The 9103-nt window shown below is 36.3% G+C and overlaps 1 pseudogene; it reads right to left on the reverse strand.

The window, feature by feature from the left end:
- Positions 1 to 3986: 3986 nt before the first annotated feature.
- LOC105781406 (receptor-like protein kinase FERONIA) lies at positions 3987 to 7930 on the reverse strand (annotated as a pseudogene).
- Positions 7931 to 9103: the final 1173 nt, after the last annotated feature.

A 9103-nucleotide genomic window follows, 5' to 3' on the forward strand; every position in this document is an offset into this window, starting at 1 on the left:
GTTGGGAATGATTCGGGAGATGATTTGAATATGGATATATTGTGAAATCTATATTTTATAAGGGTTTTGCGTAAAATAAGCATAAATGCTGCCGGTATTGTTTTTGTAACACCCCTACCTGAGACCGTTGCCGGAGTCAAGCACGAGGCATTACTTAGTTTATCTTACTATTTCGGAGCATAAAAACTTGTTTTGAAAATTAATTTCACTATTTACAGCAAATCGGTCCAATCGCGCAATAGTTACTAAATTGATTATAAATCGAGCTACAGGACTCAAAATTTAATTCTGTAATATTTCCCTGAAACTAGACTCATATATCTTCCTACCATAAAATTTTTAGAATTTTTAGTTCAGCCAATTAGTACAGTTTATTAGTTAAAATCTCCCCTGCTTCACCACTTAACTGTCCTGACCTCTTGCCACTAAAAATAAGTTTTCTCACTGTAGAATTTTCATATGAAGTTCTCACTTGTTTCTACAAAAATAGACTCAATAAGGAATCTATACATATAAACTATAACTCATAACCATTTTTGTAAAATTTTTAATGATTTTCTAAACTCAGAATAGGGGACCTGTCTCACTAAAATTCACATATCTCAAAATACAAAATTCCTTTTGTTATAAAACGTTAATTTTACATCAAAATAGACTCAATAAGATTTCAATATATATATCATTCACTTTCTAACTCATTATATACTATCCTAGATGATTTTTGAAAGCCACGTCAACATTACCTTTGCTCAATTACATTTCTTTGCAAAATTCTACCCTTTCATGATTTCCATGCATAATTTATCACCTAGACTCTTATAACAACAAACACCTTCATACTTAACCATTTTAATAACCATTCATCATCAAATACTTACACACCATTCTTTAGCAAAATCATAATTACAAACATGCAAAATAACTAAATCCCTATACATGCCATAACTCAAACGTCTTTCATCATAAAATACCGAGCAGTTGTGGTTGATAGTGTGGAGAATCTCCGACTTCTTTAGGATCCTTGAAGTAGCTTTGCAATACTATAAGAGAAAGAGAAATAAAAGAAGTAAGCATAAAGCTTAGTAAGTTTACTAGCAAATAAATAACAACATTAAACACAAATAATTAAACTCAAGTGTCTATATCTCTAGTTTACTCTTTAGTTAATCTCATTCTAGTTCTCTTGCTTGTTTACTTAGTATACTTGTGTGCATAACTTACTCTTCTCTTGCTGCATCGTTGAATATCAATTGTTAATTTAATAAATTCTTAACTCTTATAACTCATCTAAGCTTGCCATTTTTGCTTTTAACTGAACTTTCATGTATATGATTCGTTTACTAGCCCGTTGAGCCACATTGGAATAATAAGGATACTTGGGTCTCTTCTGATCATAACATGCCAAAGCCATGTCCTAGACATGGTCTTACATGGGATGTTCTCATATTGGTGCCCATGCCATGTCCCAGACATGGTCTTAAGGGGGACCTCTCATCTCGGTGCCAACGCCATGTCCCAGACATGGTCTTACATGAGATCTCTCATCTTGGTGCTAACGCCATGTCCCAGACATGGTCTTACATGAGACCTCTCACTTTGATGCCAACACCATGTCCCAGACATGGTATTACATGGAACCTCTTATCTCGGTACCAACGCCATGTCCCAGACATGGTCTTACATGGGACCTCTCATATCGGTGCCAACGCCATGTCCCAAACATGGTCTTACATGGGACCTCTCATGATCTCAAGAATTCCAATGCCATGTCCTAGACATGGTCTTACATGGGATCTCTTTACCTAAATGTCATGACATTTGTATCCAATACATTCCTCATGTTTCAACGGGGCCTTTTAACACTGATTCTCTATCATCTCATACTTGAGTTAGCATTAAATAATTTCACTAAAATAAATATATGATTGCTGGAAATTAACAGCATTAATAATAATTATTCAAATATTGCATTTATTTACCGTAAAATTACCTCGGTACCAAATATAGCCCAATTCACCAACTTAGTCTTCAACTTTATTCTTCCCTTTGTCTAACCTCGAGTTTTGTTCTTCTTGATTATGAAGATTGGAACCTTGAAAAACCCTAAATATGGCTTCCCCTTTGCTGGTTTCGTTCACTATGAAGAAGATGATATTTTTGGCCATCTTTTTCCCTTTTTAATTCCTTTTATTACTAGATTACCAAATTGCCCCTGACTTAAAAATTTCCTATTTCACTTATCTCATGTTCATTTTTGTCTACCAACTTAACCAATGGTCTAATTACCATATAAGGACCTCCAATTTAAAGTTTCATAACAATTGGACACCTCTAACATGTAGAACTCAACTTTTACACTTTTTACAATTTAGTCCTTTTGACTAAATTGAGTGCCCAAACGTCGAAATTTTCAAATGAAATTTTCACAAAAACATTTTGTGAAATCGTAGATCATAAAAGTATAAGAAAAATAAATTTTTGCTCATCGGATTTGTGGTCCCGAAACCACTGTTTCAATAACCTTGAATTTAGGCCATTACAATTTTAAAAAATAATTTTACCACTATACTACCATTTTAATAGAGTGAGATAGTAAAGTAGGTTGTTTCTACATTTGAATGTAGCATTTTATATTCGGATCCTCTAATTGGGTTGGATATTAGGTGTCACGGTACTTGAATGGTTTTTGTTTTAATGTTTGATTCGTGGTGCCAATGATGGCATATTGGCTAGATAGTTAGGTTAGATTGAATGAGTTTTTATGCATGTTAATGTTACTATATGTATCTATGAGATAAGTTTTAGGTTTGGGCATGAATTGGACTTTTCAACTTGTAAATTTTTACCATTTTTATAAAAGAATGGATAAAATGGAAAAAGGTATCGATACCGGACCATATGAATAGTTTCGAAATTGACAGAATATAATTTTGGAATCAATAATTTTCTTAGAATTAATAATTTCTAATTTTTATCGATACCTTGATTTGGTAGAATGCCAAAATGGTATCGATAAATATTTTCGTATCGTACTTATTTACTTGGTATCAATATTTGTCCAAAGTTTAAAAGTTTTATAATTTAGTCCGTATACAAGCTTGAATCTAATTTTTACGTAGTTTAAAGCTCGAAATAGTCCTGTTTTCATTCTTATTAGTTGATGTATGTTTAATGATGATTAGTTGATGTTTAATTTGAACGAGTATATTCTTGTTTGTTTGTAGCATCTCGTAACTCGAGTCTAGTGATCAGACGGGGTATGGGGTGTTCCAGTATACAACTCAAATAAGGCTACCAACAACTAATGTCAAGCAAACTTTATTAGAAAAGTTGAGAATATTACAAAAAAGAGGCTGAATTTGAAAGCCGAAAACCTGAAGATATAGTATCCCAAATGAAAATCAGACTGTACACATTAAAGATCTTTGAGTCTACTTGCTACCGTCATAAAATCAACTCCAATGGACATAAAATGGACCTCCGATCAAAGAAAATACGAAGGCTAGTATGTGTAAAAAAACTATTTTCCCTGCCCTTTCTCTCTTGTTTTTTTTCTTTGACTTGTTGCACACTTTTTTTTTCAGCAATCCTACAAACTATATATGTAGGGCACATATAGAAGTGGGCTCCCACATAGTCGCACCACCCACGGCCCAACAACTCCAATGTCATGATTGCCACCATTAATTTAAAACTGATATAGGCTATTTTCAAGTTATTACATGTTTATCTTTATCAACTATCACTCTATCCAGCTTTTCTCGTAGGATGGAGGTCTCAAATTGTTAAGCATTACCTAAAACCAAATTCGTAATAGGTGGAGGGGTCGAACTTGAATATAAAACGACGGAAAACCCAAGATTTAATACATGGTAACAATGCTTAACACCTATAGTTAGCTGTTCATGGTTCATTCAAATTGATCCGTAGAAACTATTATGCAAAATGATGTTTTTGACTAAAAATAAGAATGTCCGATTGTTGGATTCAATCATTTCTGTTAGTCCCCCATAAAAAGCCGTATTGTTTAGTATAACACAATAAACTATAAGCCAATCTTGAATGATTAATGGCCTTAAAGTTTCAACGGCCTACACCGAAAAATTCTAGTCCCTGCATCAAATTTGAGCTGCTGTGAAAAACCATGTCCTTAGCTGATCCATTTGAGGTTTCAAGACCCTGCAATTGTAGCTGCTGTGCCAACTCTACGTTGCAAAGGTCGATTCGCTCCTTCATCAGCCAAGTATTTGTCTAGGATCACCACAAACTTTGCAAGTGATGCTGGCGCTATCTTTCCTTTTAAATGTCGATCCACTAGTAGATCAACCTCATTTTTCTCGATGCAAGTTAATGCCCGATGAACCAATTTTTCATGATGGTTGGTCTTAGCAGCATCAGACTTTGGATTCGTGGCTTGCTTTCCAGAAAGTATTTCTAACAGCACCACTCCAAATGAAAACACATCAGATTTTTCTGTCAGATTTTGAAGCCCGTAATGCTCAGGATCCAGGTATCCAGTGGAGCCCTTCATGTTGGGTCTAAAACGGCTATGGGATGACATTGCCAAGGCAAATCTGAATGGCATAAAACCTGAAACTTTTGGCATCCAGTTCCTATCTAAATAGATGTTGGTGGTCTTGATGTAACCATGGATTATGGGATATGCTATAGCAGAGTGGAGATAGTGTAGGCATCGAGCAGCTCCAACACAGATTTCAAGCCGCTGGTTCCACGAAAGAGTAGATTGCTGCTTTTGATCAGCAAAATGAATACACTCAAAGAGGGTGGCATTAGGCATGGATTCATATACGAGGATCATCTCATGTTCTTCCTTGCAATAACCAATCAACTGAACCAGATTTTGATGGCAAACATGATGATGTATTCTTATCTCTGCATCAAATTTATGCCACTCTTCTTTTGGTATTGCCTGAATGTTGGAACACTGGCAGCAGCAAAAAGAAACAGAACAAGATAGAGAACAAAGGAGGAAGAAACAAAAACAATTTACTTGCTCACAAACGCAAAGAAGGGAGCTAATGGTGATAGCTCATTCACTCATTCATTCAACTAGAAAAACAACATATATATAGTCAAATACATCACCAAATACTACCTACTACCACTAGTTTTACTTTGAAACAAGTAAAACTTAACTTACACAAGTCGATATGTCAATCAAGACCTCAAACATCGAACAATACCAACTTAGTTCATTTTCAACTAAGTAGCTTAACAAAGAAACTAAAGAGAAAACCTTGTTGTTATAAAGAAGTATCGTCTTCAAACATGTCATCAAGTCGCATGCACTTCAAAGCAAGACATGGTTGGCCAATTTCAATACTCCTCCTTGGACTCCATGCTGCAAATGCCGATCATTCATCAAGTTTTTGAACTTGGCAGCTCTTAGATGCTTTGATTCAAGCTGACCAATTCATTTTCAACCTTGGCCTCATTCACAAACAACAAATCGACTTACACACTTCACTATCCCATCTTTTGTGCCAAAGATTTGTTCACCAAATGGAGTCTTCTCCTCCTTCATGACCTTGGTTGACAACTTGTTTCTTCTTGCACAAACAGTTCTCGAGTATAGTTGCTTGCCTTCATTACGCCATTTTGGCTTGCAACAATACAACACACATTGAGCTTCCACATGTTGTTGAACTCACACCTTTGAGACTCACATATTTGCATATTGTCTTCAACAGTGTCTTCATCACAAGACTTTGCTAAGCTTGCGACTTTGACATCTTGCTAAGCTTGCACATTTGGAAAGCTCATACCTTTCCTTGAAACTCCTCCTTCACTTATTCAAGCTTGTTTGGGGTCTTATAAGTTTGAGCCGATGTTGAGCGGGGAAGCAAAATCAATGGTCCCTTAAGACTTAGGCTCATGATACCATTTGTTGGAACACCGGCGTGAGAAAAAAGAAAGAACAAGATAGAGAACAAAGGAGGAAGAAACAAAACAATTTACTTGCTCACAAAGCGTAAAGAAGGGAGCTAATGGTGATAGCTCATTCAGCTCATTCATTCAACTAGAAAAACAACATATATATAGTCAAATACATCACCAAATACTACCTACTACCACTAGTTTTACTTTGAAACAAGTAAAACTTAACTTGCACCAAGTCGATATGTCAATCAACACCTAAAAACATCGAACAATACCAACTTAGTTCATTTTCAACTAAGTAGCTTAACAAAGAAACTAAAGAGAAAACCTTGTCATTACAGCAAGTATACGCATCGCAAAGATGTCATCAAGTCGCATGCACTTCAAACAATGAGATGGTTGGCCAATTTCAACACTGAATCAATCGGTTGATGGTGACTGCAATACTTCCATGATCAATGTAACCTTTATAAACTAGACCAAATGCTCCCCTATCAATAAGCTTTGCCTCATTAAAGTTATCGGTTGCCATTTTGATTTCATCAATGGAAAAAGAACGATAGGGCAATGAACTTCTAGTATTCTCCTTCTTTGTCCATTCTAAGTTTCTCCTACGCAGAAAAGCAACCAAGTAAAAGCCAAGGGATATTGCAAGGACAAGAACAAGCAAGCTGCCAATGATGATAAGTATTGCTTCGGTTGAAGTTTTCGATGAACTTGAACTGAAAGATGGCTCATCACCATCAACGTTAGATTCATTCTTGAGTGAAGGATTGAGTCCAGCAAGGTTTCCATCAATATTGCTCACTTTGAAAATCTCCGCTCCATTTAAGATGGCATCATAGTATTGAGGCTTTGTTTGGAGGTTTGGGTGTAACTCTAGCCATAGGTCGTGCTTCGTAGTTAGATTGGGAATCAAAACGGTAAAGTCCCGATATAAAGGAATATCATTGCCATATGTCAATGCGATGATGTCGATTCCTCTTTCGATAACTTGATTGTTGATGAATATATCGAATACCCTCTGGTTTATCTTTGTTATGTTCCTTGAAATCTCACAGAGATGGAGCTTGATAAGATACATGAAACTAGGGTCAAGAGGGAATGTCCAACTTAAATTGTAGTTAATGTTGATCTCAGGAACCGGACTCATTGAATGGGGTGTTTTATATACTCCTTGAGGTGCAATGTATGCTGATACTTCTTTGGGGTATGTGATAGAAGCATCAAAATCATAATTCTCCACTCCAAAAGCTTCTCCAAAGATGTAACTTGAATCCATTGCCCAACTGCGGGACATCCCGGTGTCTTCATTGGGAGGTATGCTTTGGCCTCCTACATTAACTCTATGCATTGTCTCCATTGCAGATACATTGTTGGCTTGATAATAAAGACTAAGTGGCATCGAAACAATTTCAATCCCGTTCACAAAAGCATAACCATCGGAAGCATTTGTAGTAGGGCTAAATGTTAAGTCTAGTGTATGATTTTCTACGTGAACGATGAACTCTTTGAAAAAGTATGCTGATTTGATGTGCTTGGCATTGAGGTAGGCACTAAAGTTTCTTAAGAGAGTATAGTTTCCAGCAGTGACTGTGAGAAAAGACTTTGAGGCATTGAGGTTCATGTAAGAATCAGGATAGAAGTGAAGTCGAATGAATTTCGAACCTGGGGTCACATTGAAGGTGTAAGTAAACCGGGAGTGGAAGAGCCTAGCAGTCATGTAAGGAACTTCAGCCACTGAGGTCTCTTCTAAAGAGGCTCTAGACATGGCGAAGCTGCTTTCGGAGTTAGACGCCCCAAAATGTGAGCTGTCGTTGGTCCAATTCCGGCCATCGTAAGATAAAGCTCGTAAGGCCGAAGAACCACAGTCGAGAAGAATTGTCTCTAATGGAAAGTAAGCCGATTCATCTGCTGAAACATCAAGTTTTTGATAGTGAAGGATATGAAAATACAGATAGATAAACATGTACATGCATTTCAAGTGAAAAATGATCATTCTATCTGATTTTAGTTTCTCCCAATGCATGCAAAGTTACTCATTCCTATAATATATATAATGTCAGCTATCTTTTCTGGTTAAATTAAGTCTTCAAGAAACTATGATGGTCACTTTCAAGTATTTGCAATGAAGTTTCTGTGAAAGGGAATTAAATGTTCATATTAAGCCAAAGTCCATGTCGTTCTAGCTGTTCAGCACCATAGGAACTAATAGAAGACCTAGCATTGTAAGGAATTCAACGCTGCCTTGCCTACAAACAAAGGATTTAATCTGCTAAGCACCAGCTCATGGTTGTGATTATGACCTAAAAACAATACCAGATATTACTGGAAAAATGACTTTTTGCAATGAACATGACTTTGGCTGGTCATTATCAATGGGTCTAGTTTCTCCAGATTTTGACTTTTAAAATTGTTATAATGTTCATGGATACCAGCCAGATGGCAAATAATGACAAGTAAGCTAAGGTACATGAACGTTTGTATCCTTTTGTATCTTTACTTTCTTTAGTCAGCTGTTCTTTTCTGACAGACCATTTCCCATTTATTTATTCTACAAAATCATGATGAGATTTTAGTGAATTTGTTAGTTGTATTTATCAAAAAGCACACAGAAAAATAATAAAGTAAAAATGGCAAGATGACTGAGTCAACCACTGAGAAGCAAAAGATTTTAGTGAATTTACTAGTTGTATTTATCTTACACTACAATTTATTCTAGGTAATCGAATCGCACTTTGAAAGGCTCTTGCTCGTTTCTTTGGGAATAACGTATTCCTCTCAAGTGCGTTAAAACTAGACCTGTCCATGGGCCAGGCCGGGTTCGGGAAAATTTTTTTGGCCCGCCTCCTAGGCTTGGGCCCGGCCTGGCCCGAAATATGGGCTTGAAATTTTATTCAGTCTACCGAAAAATATCATAAGTCCGAGGCAACCTACCCATTTTTAATAAACATTAAAAATATTTTAAAAATAAAAATTATTTTAAAATTATTTTAAAATTAAAAATAAAATAAAAATATATTTATTATATTCGAGTAAAAGGTAGGCCCTGCCAAAAAGTGGTGCCCGAGGCCTGCCTATTTTTAAGCGGGCCTCGTTTTTTGCCCAAGCCCATATTTCGGCCTATATTTTTACCCGAACCCTTCCATATTTCGAGCGGGTCGGGTCAGCAGGGCCGCCTTGACCCATGGACAGGTCTAGT

Source organism: Gossypium raimondii, chromosome 13 (genome assembly GCF_025698545.1).
Source record: "Gossypium raimondii isolate GPD5lz chromosome 13, ASM2569854v1, whole genome shotgun sequence".
NCBI classification, from domain to species: domain Eukaryota; kingdom Viridiplantae; phylum Streptophyta; class Magnoliopsida; order Malvales; family Malvaceae; genus Gossypium; species Gossypium raimondii.